Source organism: Lepidochelys olivacea (assembly GCF_965140295.1).
Source record: "Lepidochelys olivacea isolate rLepOli2 genome assembly, chromosome: 7".
Classification (NCBI taxonomy): Eukaryota; Metazoa; Chordata; order Testudines; family Cheloniidae; genus Lepidochelys; species Lepidochelys olivacea.
In genome coordinates, this window is record NC_140417.1 from 37,727,754 (window position 1) to 37,742,884 (window position 15,131).

At 39.6% G+C, this 15,131-nt stretch overlaps 1 protein-coding gene across 11 annotated transcripts in view; it reads left to right on the forward strand.

Moving 5' to 3' along the window:
• The window catches only part of RAF1 (Raf-1 proto-oncogene, serine/threonine kinase), a 100,043-nt gene continuing 84,912 nt past the window's right edge, over positions 1-15,131 (forward strand). For 4 of the 11 annotated variants that reach the window (XM_084634765.1, XM_084634763.1, XM_084634766.1 and 1 more), the window contains exons 1-2: positions 213-328; positions 1,013-1,077. The gene's annotated coding sequence lies outside the window, so the exon portion shown is untranslated. Of the gene's footprint in view, positions 137-206; positions 329-1,012; positions 1,078-15,131 lie in introns of those variants that run through there. The other 7 variants (XM_084634764.1, XM_084634758.1, XM_084634769.1 and 4 more) reach the window with 6 other exon arrangements.

A 15,131-nucleotide genomic window follows, 5' to 3' on the forward strand; every position in this document is an offset into this window, starting at 1 on the left:
CACAGAAGAGGGGCGGGCAGTGGCTGTTGTCAGACCCCACTCCGCACGTAGAGCCGGAGTCTTTCACCCCCTCTCCCCACGCGGCTCCCCCTGCTCTCAAATGGCGACTTGGGTCGCACAGGGGGCGGGCCAGAAGGTGGGTCTCATCGATGGCTCGGCGGTCTGGGCTAGCGGCGGGGGGAGGAGGAGGAGCCGAGCGCCGGCCCGATCGATGGGCTCGCGAGAAATGTCTCGCGGAGGGTGAGGCGGCCATTTTAGATGGGGAGCGGAACGAACGGCGCCGAGTGAGGAGCGAGGCCGGGGGAGCCGTGGAGCCTGCGTGAGGGAGGTACGGGCAGTGCGGGGACCAAGGTCACGGAGGGGGGTGGAGTAACGGGGGTTCCCCCTCCCTCGGCCGGGCTCCCCTTCCTAGCTCCTTTCCCTGGAGCGGAGTCAGCGGTTCCTTGCCCTGTTGCTGAACCCCGGGGACGCTGACCCGCCCGGGGAGGAGACGCCGCCCCGTTGGAGAGCGGGTGTCAGCGAGGTGACCCTCTCTTCCCCCGACATAGGCTGAGGGCCCTGGGCTGCCCTTGCGCTAGGAGCGGTGAAGAGACGGGACCGGACGGGGGCAGCCTGCTGGAGCCGTTTGTAGCTGGGTCCCTGCCTGGCTTGAGCCTTGAGTAGGGCGCTCCAGGCGCAGTGGCCTGGACCCAGCACCGCGGAAGGGGACAGGGACGGGGAGGGGGGCTCCTCCTTCTGTAGGCGCTGCAGATCAGGGGAGGGCGGCCCTTTTGCCTGGCGGTGTCAATGGGAGCCCCCCAGAGGTGACTGGGGGCAGAGAGAGTATTCCCTCCTGCAGGGAGAGACGCTGGAAAGCGGGGCTGTAGCCAGGGGTCTGTGACACACATTAGCTAAGTGGCCGAGTAGTGTGGGGCGTGCCATGTAGCTGAGGAGTTTGTACAGCCCTTCCTGTTTTAGTTTTTCTCCTTCTCCATGGGTTTTTTTTTTTAATCTCTCCCACACTGTTCATTAGGTCTGGCGGGACAGGTGAGCAATGGGCACCTAGAAGCACCTGGAATGCTACCCTGATAAAGTATGGTATGCTGTTCTGTATTTATCTGTACTGACAGGTTTCAGAGTAACAGCTGTGTTAGTCTGTATTCGCAAAAAGAAAAGGAGTACTTGTGGCACCTTAGAGACTAACCAATTTATTTGAGCATGAGCTTTCGTGAGCTACAGCTCACTTCATCGGATGCATGCCGTGGAAACTGCAGCAGACTTTATATATACACAGAGAATATGAAACAATACCTCCTCCCACCCCACTGTCCTGCTGGTAATAGCAGAGGAGGAGGTATTGTTTCATGTTCTCTGTGTATATATAAAGTCTGCTGCAGTTTCCACGGCATGCATCCGATGAAGTGAGCTGTAGCTCACGAAAGGTCATGCTCAAATAAATTGGTTAGTCTCTAAGGTGCCACAAGTACTCCTTTTCTTTTTATCTGTACTGAAATGATCTACTTGGAGCTGTACTAGTACTGCACAGAATTGGGGACTATTGTGCCAAGTTTCTAGTGCTGTACAGATGTAGCCCACTAAATCTTACTGTCACCTTGATCTGCTCTATTGCACTGAGAATAGAAAGTGTATGTATCTCTTATATGGTTAAATGAATCAGTTTTTAAACACAGTGCAAATCACTGTTTGGACATTGGTATTTCAGTTTTGATGCTACATGCTTTGGTTTAGCTTAAACCAGTTCTCAGTTGATTTAAGTTCAAATTAAATACACCTTTTGAGAACTGCAATGAGTGTGTCTTTGCAGGGATTTTTTTTTTTTTAGCAATTTAACCAAATATGTTTAAAATTATGACTTTTGTTAAACTGGGGCAACTTTGCCATGTAGACAAGGCCTTTCTCTAGAGCAGTACCTTATGATTATGCGGTTACATAGAGCCCATTTATCTAAGGTTCTGGTAGGCATACAAATGGTCTTCCCCTAAATAGCATCTGCTTGTATAGTTGTCATGTCTTCTGGCACAGATTCTGAAATTTACATGTCTGATGTTGCCTTCTACCCTAATAGCCTTGGAATGGCATCCATAAATGAAAGGAGTTCGTCAGAGGCTCTGAGGCCTCAGAACCAATTGAAGTTGGATTGTCAAGTTGGGGATGTGTTCCAGGCCTGTAAGAGGCAGTTGGAGATTGTCTTAAGCATGTAAAGAAGAGAAGGAAACTGAGTGGGCCCTTGAACATTTTACTTGCCTGGGGCTCTACAGAAGCTGAGGCCAGCTGTGGTGGATGGAAAATGCTTGAAAAGAGGGTTAAAAATGATCATCTGTGTTGAAAAGCTTGTAAATAGCTAATATTTAGATAGTGCCCTACAAACATTGACTAATTAATAGGTCTGTTTGTTGTGTGAAGATGAAGTATGCTTGTGGCGAGTTTACATAGGGACATTCAGGAAAATTAATCCAAATTAGCTAAAATTGTGAATTTAAAGCAGATTAGTTAAACAGTATTAAAACCCTGTGTGGGTGCTCTCATTCAGAATTGATATGATCTTAATTTGATTTAGTTTAAGTAGTTAATTTCTCTCTGTAGACAAACTCTTAGATTACTTTTGGTCACTAAATTGTGTTGACACAGATCAGAACTTTAACCTATTTCATGAGTGTAATTTATTTAATAATACAAACCTGGCAAAATTGTGTTGGTAACATAGATTTGCAAAGATTGCCTGTAATGGATTATTAAATTTGAAGCACACTCATCATGCAGTTTATGTACATACTCAATATCTCCAAGACTAGATATTTTATTTCACAACAGCAATAATTTACTGTACTTTCATGTTTACCCGATTTGAGAAATGTGCTACTGTTTTCGGACCAGTCATATCCACTTGATACATACTGTTTGTAATGACAGGATCATGGTGGGGTACTTATGGATATAGGATGAAAAAATGCTCTTATATTTTGTGGCATGTATTTGTTGTAAGAAAACTCTTCTAAAGCAGAAATATGAGATGTGTTCAATACATACATAGGACAGGTTCTCTAAGTAGACTGACTAGATAATTCATGTCACTGATCAAATATAACAGAGTTCAGTGAGGCAAAAATGCTACCTTTTTGGTCTTTATAAAATTAACTAGATTCTTTTAAGGAATGGGTATGAATTAATTGCTTTTGCAGGTTTGAGATGATTTGAAGTTGGTATGGTATGCCTTGCATAGTTGAATACATGAATAATCTCGGTATGCTTTCAGTTATGTATTTGCTCTAGCACTGCTAAAAGGAAAGGCAGAATTTAGACAGACATAATTTTCTGAACAGTTAATTCTCAGTGGATTACTGGACCTTGCTACTTGCACAGTATTTTTTTTGTAAATAACTATTTTACTTTGGTAAGCATCGGCTGCATGTTTACTTACTTAGTTACTTGAATATTGCCTTTATATTATAAACGTCGTCTGTTCCATGCAAAGGTGATTTTGTTGGAATTCTGGATGCTAACATTTTATAGTTAAATGGAACATGCCTCTTTTGTGTATTAAAACCCTACTTTGGTTACATTACAGTCCAATAAATGAAATACTGTCAGACCAGGTCTGTGCTACAAACTTACATCAGTATAACTACGTCACTCAGGGGTATGAAAAATCCACACCCCTGAGTGATGAGATTATATTGACACCCTCCCACCCCGTAAATAGCACTGTATCCATGAAGACCTGTCGACATAGCTACTGCCTCTTACAGAGGTGGATTAATTACACCTCCCGGAGTAGCTCCCATCGGCTTAGTAGTGTCTTCATTAAAGCTGCTGCAGCTTTTTAAGTGTACACCTGCCCTCTGAGAGAAATTTTTGATTGGGTTTAGCCATGATCTCTCAGTAGAGTTCAAAGCTAAGAAATGTAACAACCACGGTTAAATGGACTTTATATCAGTGGACATTTGTTTTCATGGGATATAGTCAATGTTGATTGACTCCAAGTGTTTTCTGGAGTTTTTGCCTTCTTTGTGGTGAGGAAAATTTAGCTTTTCAAAACTAGGATTGCAATACAAAAATTGTCTAGATTCTCTCATGAGCAATACAAAAATATATCCATCTGACTTTGTTTGTCATTGCAGGTGTGTCTAAGTTTTGCCATTCTTCTCTAGTGCCTGCTCCAAAAACAGATATCCTGCTTACTGAAATAAATGGAGCAGAGCATACATTCTAACCAGTCAAAGCTGATTTGTTTTAACTTTAGACAAAACAGTTAGGCAGTGGGCCTTTCATGTAATGTACTAATATATATGGCAATACTGGTTTGTTTCCTTTCCACTCTCGGGGAAATCAGATTTAGGTTTGTATCTGGAGACCATTCTGATATTTAGCTTGATCTTTCTGTTCTGCAATTTTATTCCATTTTACCCTTCTATTGAATCGTTACATTGCCTATACTATGTGAGGCCTGCTGTCTGCATATTTCAGTTATGTATTTCAGTGCTGCCTAGCTTCTCCTCTTTTTATTGTTATGTTAGATTGTTCTAATTCAGATTCCAAATTGGGTGTTGCATTGCATCTTTGTTGTTGGTTTGACCAAAAACTGTTTCTTTTGTAAATTACTCACAAAAGGGTGTTAATTTGTATTGCATTCCAGTTGATGTACATAGTATTACTTAAGAACAGTTGGGACATCTTATAAGTATATTTTTAGATCACAAACTGAAGGAGGTTGCTTCACTGACTTGCAGCTGGGTGTGGTGAAGGGTTAACCATATTAATTAAAGTTGGCTCAGAATTTTAGACTTTTAATATAATGGGGGCTCAGATTTGCTTTTCTTAACTCTCTTTGGAGAGCAAGCTAGAATTTTGAAAATCATTGTTGAGGGAATTGTCCAATGGAGATGCAAAGCTGGAGACTTAGCAAGAAAGAGACAGGCATTGCCCTGCTTCATGGAGCGAGGTGGTCCCCTCTTCTCTCTTCCTACCTCCTGGATGACTTGGGGAGAGTGGGGAAACTCCATTCTGTGTTGCACTCCTACTGCTAAATCCCTTTCTCGCTCCTCAGAGGAAGGGTATTGTGGCTTTTATTCCCTGATCACTGCTGCTTGCTCTGTCTAAACCTATGGGTAAATCAGACAGTGGCTTGCTGAGGTGGTAGAAAGACTGTTCGCATTCATTGCTTGTAAAGCATGCCAGATAATTACTAGCTTGTGGTAGGTATGAAAGGAGGGAACCAAAAGGGTCCAGGAGGAGAGCAATGCCGTGATGAGAGGCCATCTACATGAGAATGAGAGGATACTAAGATGCTAAGATTCCCCCCCCCCAACCCCCCCAATGGCCTCTTGGCTGCTACAAGGGAAGTAGACATCCACTGCTGTTGTACTGTTCCCTCAGCCCGGGCTCCTCACTGCTGCAAGGGGAAGGAAGAAGAGGTTTTAATTGTAATTCTTGGGTCCATGTCTCCTGTGAATACCTCTTGTGTCAGTTGCTACTGCTGTCCAGAGTTTCCCAAGCAACAATAGTAGCTCAGACTACATGATTGTTAAATTTCACTGATGCCCATAGGATTCTGAATAGCAACAGTGACACAAGTCTTAACTTCATTGTGGTCTTGCTTGACAAAGTGATGAGCAACAGTAGAGGCACACTTGTTGCCTGTAAGCTTAAGAAGGCAAAACTGCCTGGTTCTGATTCGGTTTGTTTGAAAGGTTATCTTTGCAACTAAAGGTATTAGAAACTTTGTAAAAATGAAAGCTTAGATTGTGCAGAAATTGATATAGGGCCTCCTGCTCGTCAGAACAAACTTCCCACCCACTGTGGACATCTGGATTTTTTAGTTGGCTGTATACATCTGTTTACCAGTCTGGCCTGCCAGCGCAAGTGTGTGTCATGAAATAGAGAATTAAGGATCTGAGGAGTTAAAAGAAAACTGTACTGATTTTGTTTAGCCTAGCAAAATCGGATATTATTACGTACCTGAAGAAATTCTGTGTACTTGAAAATAAATTTTAATATTAGAGGTTTGGCATTTGCAATTTTATCTAATAAAACGTTTAATAAAAAAGTTTTGAGTCTTTATAGTCTCCTCAAATATTTTTTGTATTTAAATGGGTTTCTCTCTGTCCTCCCCTGGTTGTTTTTTGGTTGTAATCTTCTCTGTCAACTAATTGTTTGTGAAAGTTGCTGGTCTGTTTGACATCAGTAGAAGTCTGGAAAAGTCCTTGATTTATGTAGAAAATAGTATCATGTACAGAAGCTTCTACTAACTTGCAAAATGCCTTGCCCCGATCTGGACTATCTCTAGGGTTGAGAACATAGTTCAATCTCCATGGCCACACTAGATATTTGTAAGTTTAAAGTTCCATATCCAATTACTAATCTGCCTATTTTTCTAAATTCTTATGTCCTTTATTCTGCTAATCTTTTCCTTCCTCTTCTTGAATCTCAATCTCTCTCTCTCCTTAATTTAGGGCATTTCTGTAATGCACCACTTTCTTATTTTAGTCTTCTTATCTCAAAGATCCTGGATTATGGATACTTCATTTGCTGAAGAACTGGACCTGGTTCTCTCTTCAGTGTTTAGAATGGTCCTTTCAGTCTGCTTGGGAGGATTTCTAGAGAAAAACATATACTTCACTTCTTACCTCCTTCCATTCTCTGTCCTGTTCCTCTCCTGGGATGAGTTTCTCCATAATGCAGTCACTTACTACCTGTTGGACTGATGAATGATGTACCACAATCTTTGTTCACTTTGCCTTCTTCCACTTGTAAAATTCTTCTCCTTTTCCCCGCTGTCTAGTTTGTAGAGCACTATGGTAGCATAAGGAGAAACTTGCCTGTGCTGTTTTTCTGTGCCACTTCCTTTGTGGCTGGAGCACAGAGAAACAGATGAGGAATGAGTAGTCCTCTTTAGTTCACTATAGCTGAATAAATATTATGTTCAGGAGCACAGTTGGGATAGTTTCACAGTGTAATGTAACAAATGCAGGAAAGCCTGGTGTGGAGTGGAAGAAGACTGTATTTTCAGTATCTTGCATGTAAACTGGCCACTAATTGAAAAATGACAGGTTTCAGAGTAGCAGCTGTGTTAGTCTGTATCCGCAAAACGAACAGGAGTACTTGTGGCACTTTAAAGACTAAAATATATTAGATCATAAGCTTACTATATGTTCCATGAAGATATATATATCTTCTTACTATATGTTCCATTCTATACATCCGATGAATCATAGAATATCAGGGTTGGAAGAGACCTTAGGAGGTCATCTAGTCCAACCCCCTGCTCAAAGCAGGACCAATCCCCCATTTTTGCCCCAGATCCCTAAATGGCCCCTCAAGGATTGAACTCACAACCCTGGGTTTAGCAGGCTAATGCTCAAACCACTGAGCTATCCCTCCCCCCCTGAAGTGGGCTGTAGCCCTTGAAAGCTTATGCTCTAATATATTTTAGTCTCTAAGGTGCCACAAGTACTCCTGTTCTTTTTAATTGAAAAATGTTTTTGATGTATTAAGAATTTAATTTTTTTTTAAACCTGTGGGTCACTCTTTTACTGAAAGTTGACCTCATTTGTAACAGGATGTGGACCTGATGTTAGGTCGAAACCCAGTTTCTAGCCACAATTCTAAAACCATAAAATTAACTTCAAAGTTGTAAAATACTTACTGTAAGACAACTTTGAAATTGACCTTTCAATGCATTCTGATGGAATCTGAGTTTTCTAAGTTCTAAACTACTTTTAACCTTGTAAGATGGCTGTTTTCTTTCTAAGTTCCATCATATTTTATATAGTTAAATTACTGTCTCTTAATTGTGATTTTAGTGGTTAGAATATCTTTTGTTACATTACAGACTTGGTTTAAAAGAAGACTGCAAAGTTAAACAGAGGATGACAAACATGCCAAAACCTCTTCTCCCCCTTTCGCCCCTCCCTTCCCCCAGAAAAGCTTGAAGTGTAACCTCTTTAGAGCAGAGAATATCTTTCTGTATGATTGGACTGGCTTAGTTCATTGTGCGTGCTATTGGAATACAAATAATAAATATTTTAAAAACCAGTGTTTGTCATCAGTCTTAAATGAGTTAAATGTTTTTGCATTGTTTATCCAAGAAAGATGAAAAGAAGCTTTAATAGTGCCTGAGGACCTACACTCAACTTGATGGCATTTGTTTGTCATATGATACATTCTGAACATTGCCACATCCAGTGAATTCTAAAATTTCAGGGAATGGTTTAAGAATTGGGGCAGAACATTGCCGATTTTGATGAAAATCGAAAAACCAGAAGAAGGAAATGGGGGACCTAGCAGCTTCAACTACTCTTGTCTATAGATCAACTATTAACGCTTCCCACCATAACAATACCTCACCCCATCACTTCTCAGGCCTGCCCATGGTCCCAACAGGGTTTAAAATGTTAACACCCTGAATGACTTACTTCCCAGGCAGAAAGAAATAAAATAATGGTGGGAGAGGGAGTAGAGAATGGGGTTGAACACAGAGCCCTTGACATAAAACAGAAGGAGGTAGTGGGGATTGCAGGGAGTTCCTGAAATAGAACAGGAGGGAAGGGAGGAATACAAGGGACTCCTGTGTATGTAGAGTGAGCTTGTCCTACAGAAGCAGAACATTTTGACCCTCTTGTTTTATGGTTTGGTTATCTCAAATGACAAAATACAAGGTTCTAGACTCATAATTCATTTCTATGAAACTATAGGGATGTCAGTGTAGAACTCGCAGATAGGCAATAATGATTTGCAAAAAAAGTAAAGGCACAGTAATGTAGTGGATTTAAATTTAACTGAAGGTGAGTTACTTCCCGGTCTGTCTTTTCTAGTCTCAAGCTTTAAGTTTACTGTGTTTAATGTGTAGCACATGCATAGGCAGTTAAGTTATGAAAAGAGAGCCAGCTTATGTTGCAATCTAAGCAGTGGCCATATAGTGGAAAGATTCCCCTTTGGCATGTTCACTAGTGCTATTTTTACCTATTCCAGTAAGATCTGCCCGTATGATTTTAAACTACAGGACAGTGACTGGAATTACTTTATTTTACCAATTTACAGTATGCGCTGAAGAGTGTTGTGAGAGAGTGTTAACCAGATGCTGCCAACTTAAAATCACATATGTCAGAACATAGTTTATATTGTCACAAATAAAATGACCACTACAGCTGAAAGAAATAGTTTTCTCCATTTCTTTTGTTTTGTGTACTTCGCATTTAACAGAAGTTTGTCAATAGTCACTTTGAGAAATTCCCTTGTGAAGTATTGAGATTCCCTTGTTGAGTATTTCCCTTGTTTGTTTGTTTTTACTCCTGCAGCAGCTAGGGAGAAACATTTTTAAAAAGAGCCAATACGATTGTAAAACAACAACAATTGGCCTCGTGGCACAGGAATGGGCATAGTGTCTGAAACTGTTAACCTGAAATTTAAGTCAATTAAAAAAAGTTTTGTTTATATTCTGCAAAATCTATAGCCTAAGATTCTTCTTTCACCAGGGAAAACGTTCCACACTGTGAGTAGATTTTTCAAGTCCTGCCAGAGATGAAACACTGCAACTAGAAGACTGATAATAGTGAAAATTGGAGCATATAATGAAAACACTACTTCTGTTATCACTGTAGTGTTGCAAAAGTAATAGGCTAATAGAAAATACCACATATATACAAGTTATTGCCATGTAACCCGAACTTTGACTTTTCCAACTTTCATGATTATGTAATCTTAACTACAACACTGCACTGTTGTGGTTTTTTTGAACTTATTAAATATAATATGCCTTTATTTTGAATAGATGTGCTTCTTTCTAACAGTGTTGGCAGGTATTGTGATTTAAAACTTTCCTGATTGCAAACTGTTGGGCATGCTATTTTTGGACTTTAGAAATGTATATTTATGGTAAGCAGAATTTTAAAAGTTACAATATCAGGTTAAAAAAAATCAAATAAGCTTAAATGAATTTTTTAAAATGCAAAGTGATGAACTTACAGACAGAAACAGTACTCTATTTTGCTTTTATAATGAACGTACTGAGTTGATTTTTAAACAAGAACATTACAAGTGGTTTTTATTAAAATGGTCTTTATTTCTATTTAGTTGGTACAGACAAAATTGTTAAGAACAAAACATGTTAATTTTTCTCAAATTAATGTGGAACATTGCTATAATTTACAAAGCTGTTGATCTGATTAAACAAATGGCTTGTGTGTGTATGCATCTGTTGGTTCCCATTGAAAAGCAAGAACAGGCTGGCTTTTTTGGTCTACATTTGTTTTCATTTAAAAAGAAAAGGAGTACTTGTGGCATCTTGGAGACTAACAAATTTATTTGAGCATAAGCTTTCGTGAGCTACAGCTCACTTCCTCCTGAAATGCTTGTCTTTGTAGCAAAGTGTGTGCAGTATGAAATTGGAAAAATGTGTATGTCAAAAGTGCCAGGTAGGTCAGTTCAGTTTTAACCTGCTTTCAAAATAAGCAGACTCTTGTGACTTGAAAAATAATAATTTTTTTTTTTTTAAATTCTGTGTTGTCCGGAGTTTGCTGCTTCAGACTAGTGGCCTGCAGCTTTCAGCTCTTCAGGTGATAGAAGAGAGCTCATTTCTGGCTAGAAACATCCTGGGATTACAAAGTCCTATCTTTGAAATTCTGTTTCTGTTCTACTTCCTGGCCTTCCATGGGATTTTTACCCTCTGACTCAGGGCTTGTCTACACTGGCAATGTACAGCTCTGCAACTTTCTCGGTAAGGGGTGTGAAAAAGCACCCCCTGAGCGCAGCAAGTTTCTGCTCTGTAAAGCTCCAGTATAGACAATGCACCAGTGCTGGGAGCCACGCCCCTCGTGGAGGTGATTTTTTTTAGAGCACTTGGAGAGCTCTCCCAGCGCTCTGCCGCTACCACACAAGCCACGTTAAAGCACTGCCAAGGCAGCGCTTTAGCGTTGCCAATGTGGACTAGCCCTCAGTCAGTGTTGGATTATTTTAGGAAGTGTATGTTTAGTCCAAAATGGGGATTCTGGGTCCCAAAAGTATTTTTACTCCTTTTAGCTTTCCAGCAGCACTAATGAGAACTAACAGCTTTTCTGATTGATGCTTGGTTTACAGTTCTTCCTTTGCCCAATCTGAGCCTCATGTCTTAGTTATTAAGACTTGTCCGGGTTTCCTAGAAATTTTTTCTCGTCATGTGCAGGTTTGTTTAAATATAACTACTTTTATGGCCCTCAGAGTTCTAGTTTGGTACTGCATTTTCTTGAACCAGTGCTTGGCAACAACAGCCTCAATTCAGCAAGGTGCTTAATTGTAGGAACTTTACACAGGAGTAATCCTATTGCTGATCAGCAAAGCACTTAGCAAGTGCTTGACTTGACTTCAGTGAGATTTAAGCATGATACTTTGAGTAAAAGTGAAATTAATTAAGGGCTTTAGCATCCTGCTGAATTGGGGACAGCATTACAATTAATTGTGTGATATGTAGAGACCAATCTAGCCTTATAAATTCAGTGTCTTTCCACTGAAATGTTGCTTAAAAATGACTGACAACTCCTTACCCAAGGCTTAGAAGGTCCTGAAAACTTGCCATGATAGTGTAGGAGGAAATAAAATTAACTCCTATGTTAAGGTAATACTTGTAATATGCAAGTAATCGTTTCAGTGTGGTGTATTATACAGCTGTCATATTTATGTTTTTGAATACCTCTGCTTTTTGTTTATATTCACCAGGTGTTGTACCTGAGGGTTTCATTCCCTAGGACTCCAGTCACTTTTAGTAAAGATTAAAAGTATAGATTCCTTTTCCATTCCGCATGAGTTCTGGCTCACTTTTCTGTAGGAAGGGCCATCTCTTCAGTGTCATTTGCTATGCATGCACTCTTTGGCTATTGAATAAAATGTGGCTCGGGGCTTTTCAGAAATACCTGACGTCTGGTATGATAGCTATAGTTGTGCAGATTTGTGTTTTGTAAGACATACACAGTTTGGGTGAAGTGCAATGTAACCATAGTTTTTAATCAATCTTGTACAATATTTTGCTTTGTGCACCTGATAGTGCAGAAGGTTAGTTTTGTCCCTTATTTACATGTTCTCTTTCTCTTGATAGCATCTATCTTTCTGCACAAATGTAGGTCTGTCACAAATAATGGTAAGCCTCATTAATTTGTGATTTGGATTTCCAGACTTACAAAATGCTGCTGCAACCAGGATTTATGGTAAGTGGACATTGCTCTTCCTTTGCACCAAGAAGTCTATTATGAGGAAGACCTCTTTTGAAGCAGAGTTTGTCATTAGGTTCATGGAATTTGGAGCAATTGAAGAAGCATCCCTATAAAATAAATCTTTATAATTCAGGAAAATGTGTGCAAAGGATGGTGTGGGGCATCACGGCTTACCATACCAAACAGAGGTGGAATTCTTTGAGAACACCATCTAGAACATACTTTCTGGACACTTGTGAGGGTATATTAACAAATGACTGACAGAATAGCAAACAGCTTTTTCCCATGTAGGATCTGGAGCTTCTAATTTAATCAAGTATTTGTTTACCATTTTATGTAGGCTGCTTTGTTCACCCTTCTGGTATGGTAAACTGTAAAATAAGAATAATAAAAGTGGTTACAGAGCTGTCCAAACAGTTTGGAGCTAATAAAACTCTAGAGTATTATCGTGTGTTCGGTTTCTACAACCTGAGCCAAACCTATCTTGACCCATGCCCAGATGTATTTTAAAAGCAATTAATGTAGAAGAATGTGAAAACTCTCTTGTTCTTTCTACTTTGATGACTCAGGAAAATAGTTAATTGTGAGTTAGTTGGTTCATTGCATCCTATTTTGTGTTGGTATGTAAACATAATATACTATAGTGTCTAGTGATTTGTAAGTATCATAGTAGAAAGGAAAAGGTCTTTCTCAAATACAGACTAACACAGCTGCTACTCTGAAACCTGTCATAGTAGAAAGGCTTTTCTTAGGCAGTATTGTAACCTAACTATTTTTATTTGGTCCCCATTTTTTGTAAGATAATACAATATAGCACCACGTCTTTTATCCTTGTATTGTTGGTATGCTCTGTAAACAGACAGTCCCATTTGACTGAGTTGTAGTTTCAAGAGCACAAACATCAACTTTGAACAAATAGCTTTCTGGCTTTTTTTAGTGTGAAAGGGTTATAGAAATAAGGTCAATTTTTATGAAATATTTACTCATTTGAGCTTTATTTTAAGTTTTAGAAACATCTATATCCCTTAACAGCTAGTTGCTTTAAAAGCAATAATGTTTTTTTCTGATGAAATTAAAGCAATATATTGTACTGAAGTGGGCTCCTCTCAGCTAATTAAGGCCTGGATAAATGGAAGTCTTGCATTGCTTCCTGAAGCTCACCAAACTTAGTTTTAAAAAAAGAAAACCAAAAACCAACCTCCTTTGGTGGTGGTAAAGGAGACCTGCGGAGGAATTGTTAAAAAGTGGATTTGCAGCATCTTCTGCTTTTTTTTTTTTTTTTAATTAAGCTGGCCTGAAAGATCCCTTTTAAAAAGAAAATTATTTGCTTTTACCCTAGGTCTTGCCTACACTTAGTTTTACCAGCACAGCTATATGTTGGTAGGGGGTAGTGGTGGTTCCCCCCCCCCCCCCCGGACAAAGTTATTCAGCGACAAGCCCTAGTATAGATAGTTATACTTTATATAAAGTGCTTTATATTGATATTCAGATTTGGGAACCAAAAGAAGCTATAAGTTATATTCGTATAAGCCCTTTTATACTGATGTAAGCAGATCCAGAATAGAGGTGTTTTTGCCACTTTAACAATGCCGGATAGTTAAGGCAGCAAAACTTATAAGTGTAGACAAACTCATAGAAATATGAGGAAATAAATTCTGGCCATCCCTGGGGTTTGCCCTTGTGGATGGTTTGGAACAGGTGTATTTTTAACTTTTGCATCTTACTTGGATGGGCAGTGGTGAAAAGATAGCTATTGCAGTTACATAGATTTAGCAAAAATGAAAACCAAAGTTTTGAATAGTGTGACCGCTATGACCTTTGTAGCTTAATTTTCACTCATTTTGTGATGCTGACACTTCTCTAGTTCCAGTCATCTTAGTTTTCCAGGTGAGATAGGACATGAATTTGTAACATTTAAAAAAAAAAAGAAAAGAAAAAGAAAACCAAGAAGGAGGGGGAAAAAACCTCTTGAAATAATTTGGAGGGAACCCCTCTCACCATCTTCATACATCATAAAGAAGCAAGAGAGTGATAAGCCCAGTCTTTCCTTTGCAATTCACTTAGTGTGTCAGTGCCATCTTAGGCTCCTTCTTCTTGCTCTTTGTTAAATGGAGTTTGTGTATATTGTGTCTAAATTATTCTCCATTGAAAAGTCTGTTATGGAATGTAACTTTTTTATGCATAATGTAAACAGGTTAAAAGAGAATGAAGAACAAAGAAGGAAAGAGGAAAACCACCAACCATCCTAGAAATAAAAAAGTTAAAGAAGTAATGAACATCAAAAATGAAATGTCTCTTCCCATCAATAAAAGTATAAAAATGCAAAAATCCTGCTTGCTGCTCTTCTCTATGAGGTCATGGGCCTGGAACAGGGTCTTCTTTTTTTCAATACTAAATATGTCAATTTGTTTAACCTTTCCTTATAGACCATGTGTTTTTTTTTTCAAAAAAACCTTTTATTTTTTTTCCTCCCTTCTGGACAATATCCAATGTGTCCATATCTTTCCTAAACTGTGGCATCCAGAAGTGGACACTGTACTCCAGCTGGGGCCTTACCACTGTGAGCAGAGCAGGAAAATTATCTCCCGTGTCTTACATACATACTTTATCTACCTGTATGCAAAGGGTGGGAAGAGAGTAATTCCACTTCCCTCCCTCAGCAGAGACCCCTCTCCTTTGCTGGCTGTATTGCTGCTAGAGGAGCTGTAATGGGGAATTTTCTGTGTGCCAGGCTCACCATCCTCTCGGTGCTGATTTTGTTTGTGATGAAGGACTGACAAAACCTCTTACCATCTGTATAGACTCCCACAATGAGTTAATCTCCCATGTCCTGAGCCTGGTACAGCTGATTTGAGTGCCCACAATGTACCATGTCATAGCTTTAAACTGGATAATTCAAGGGAAATTATTTTTGTTAGCTTGAAATTACTTTGCATCTAGAATATCCTGTCTGTT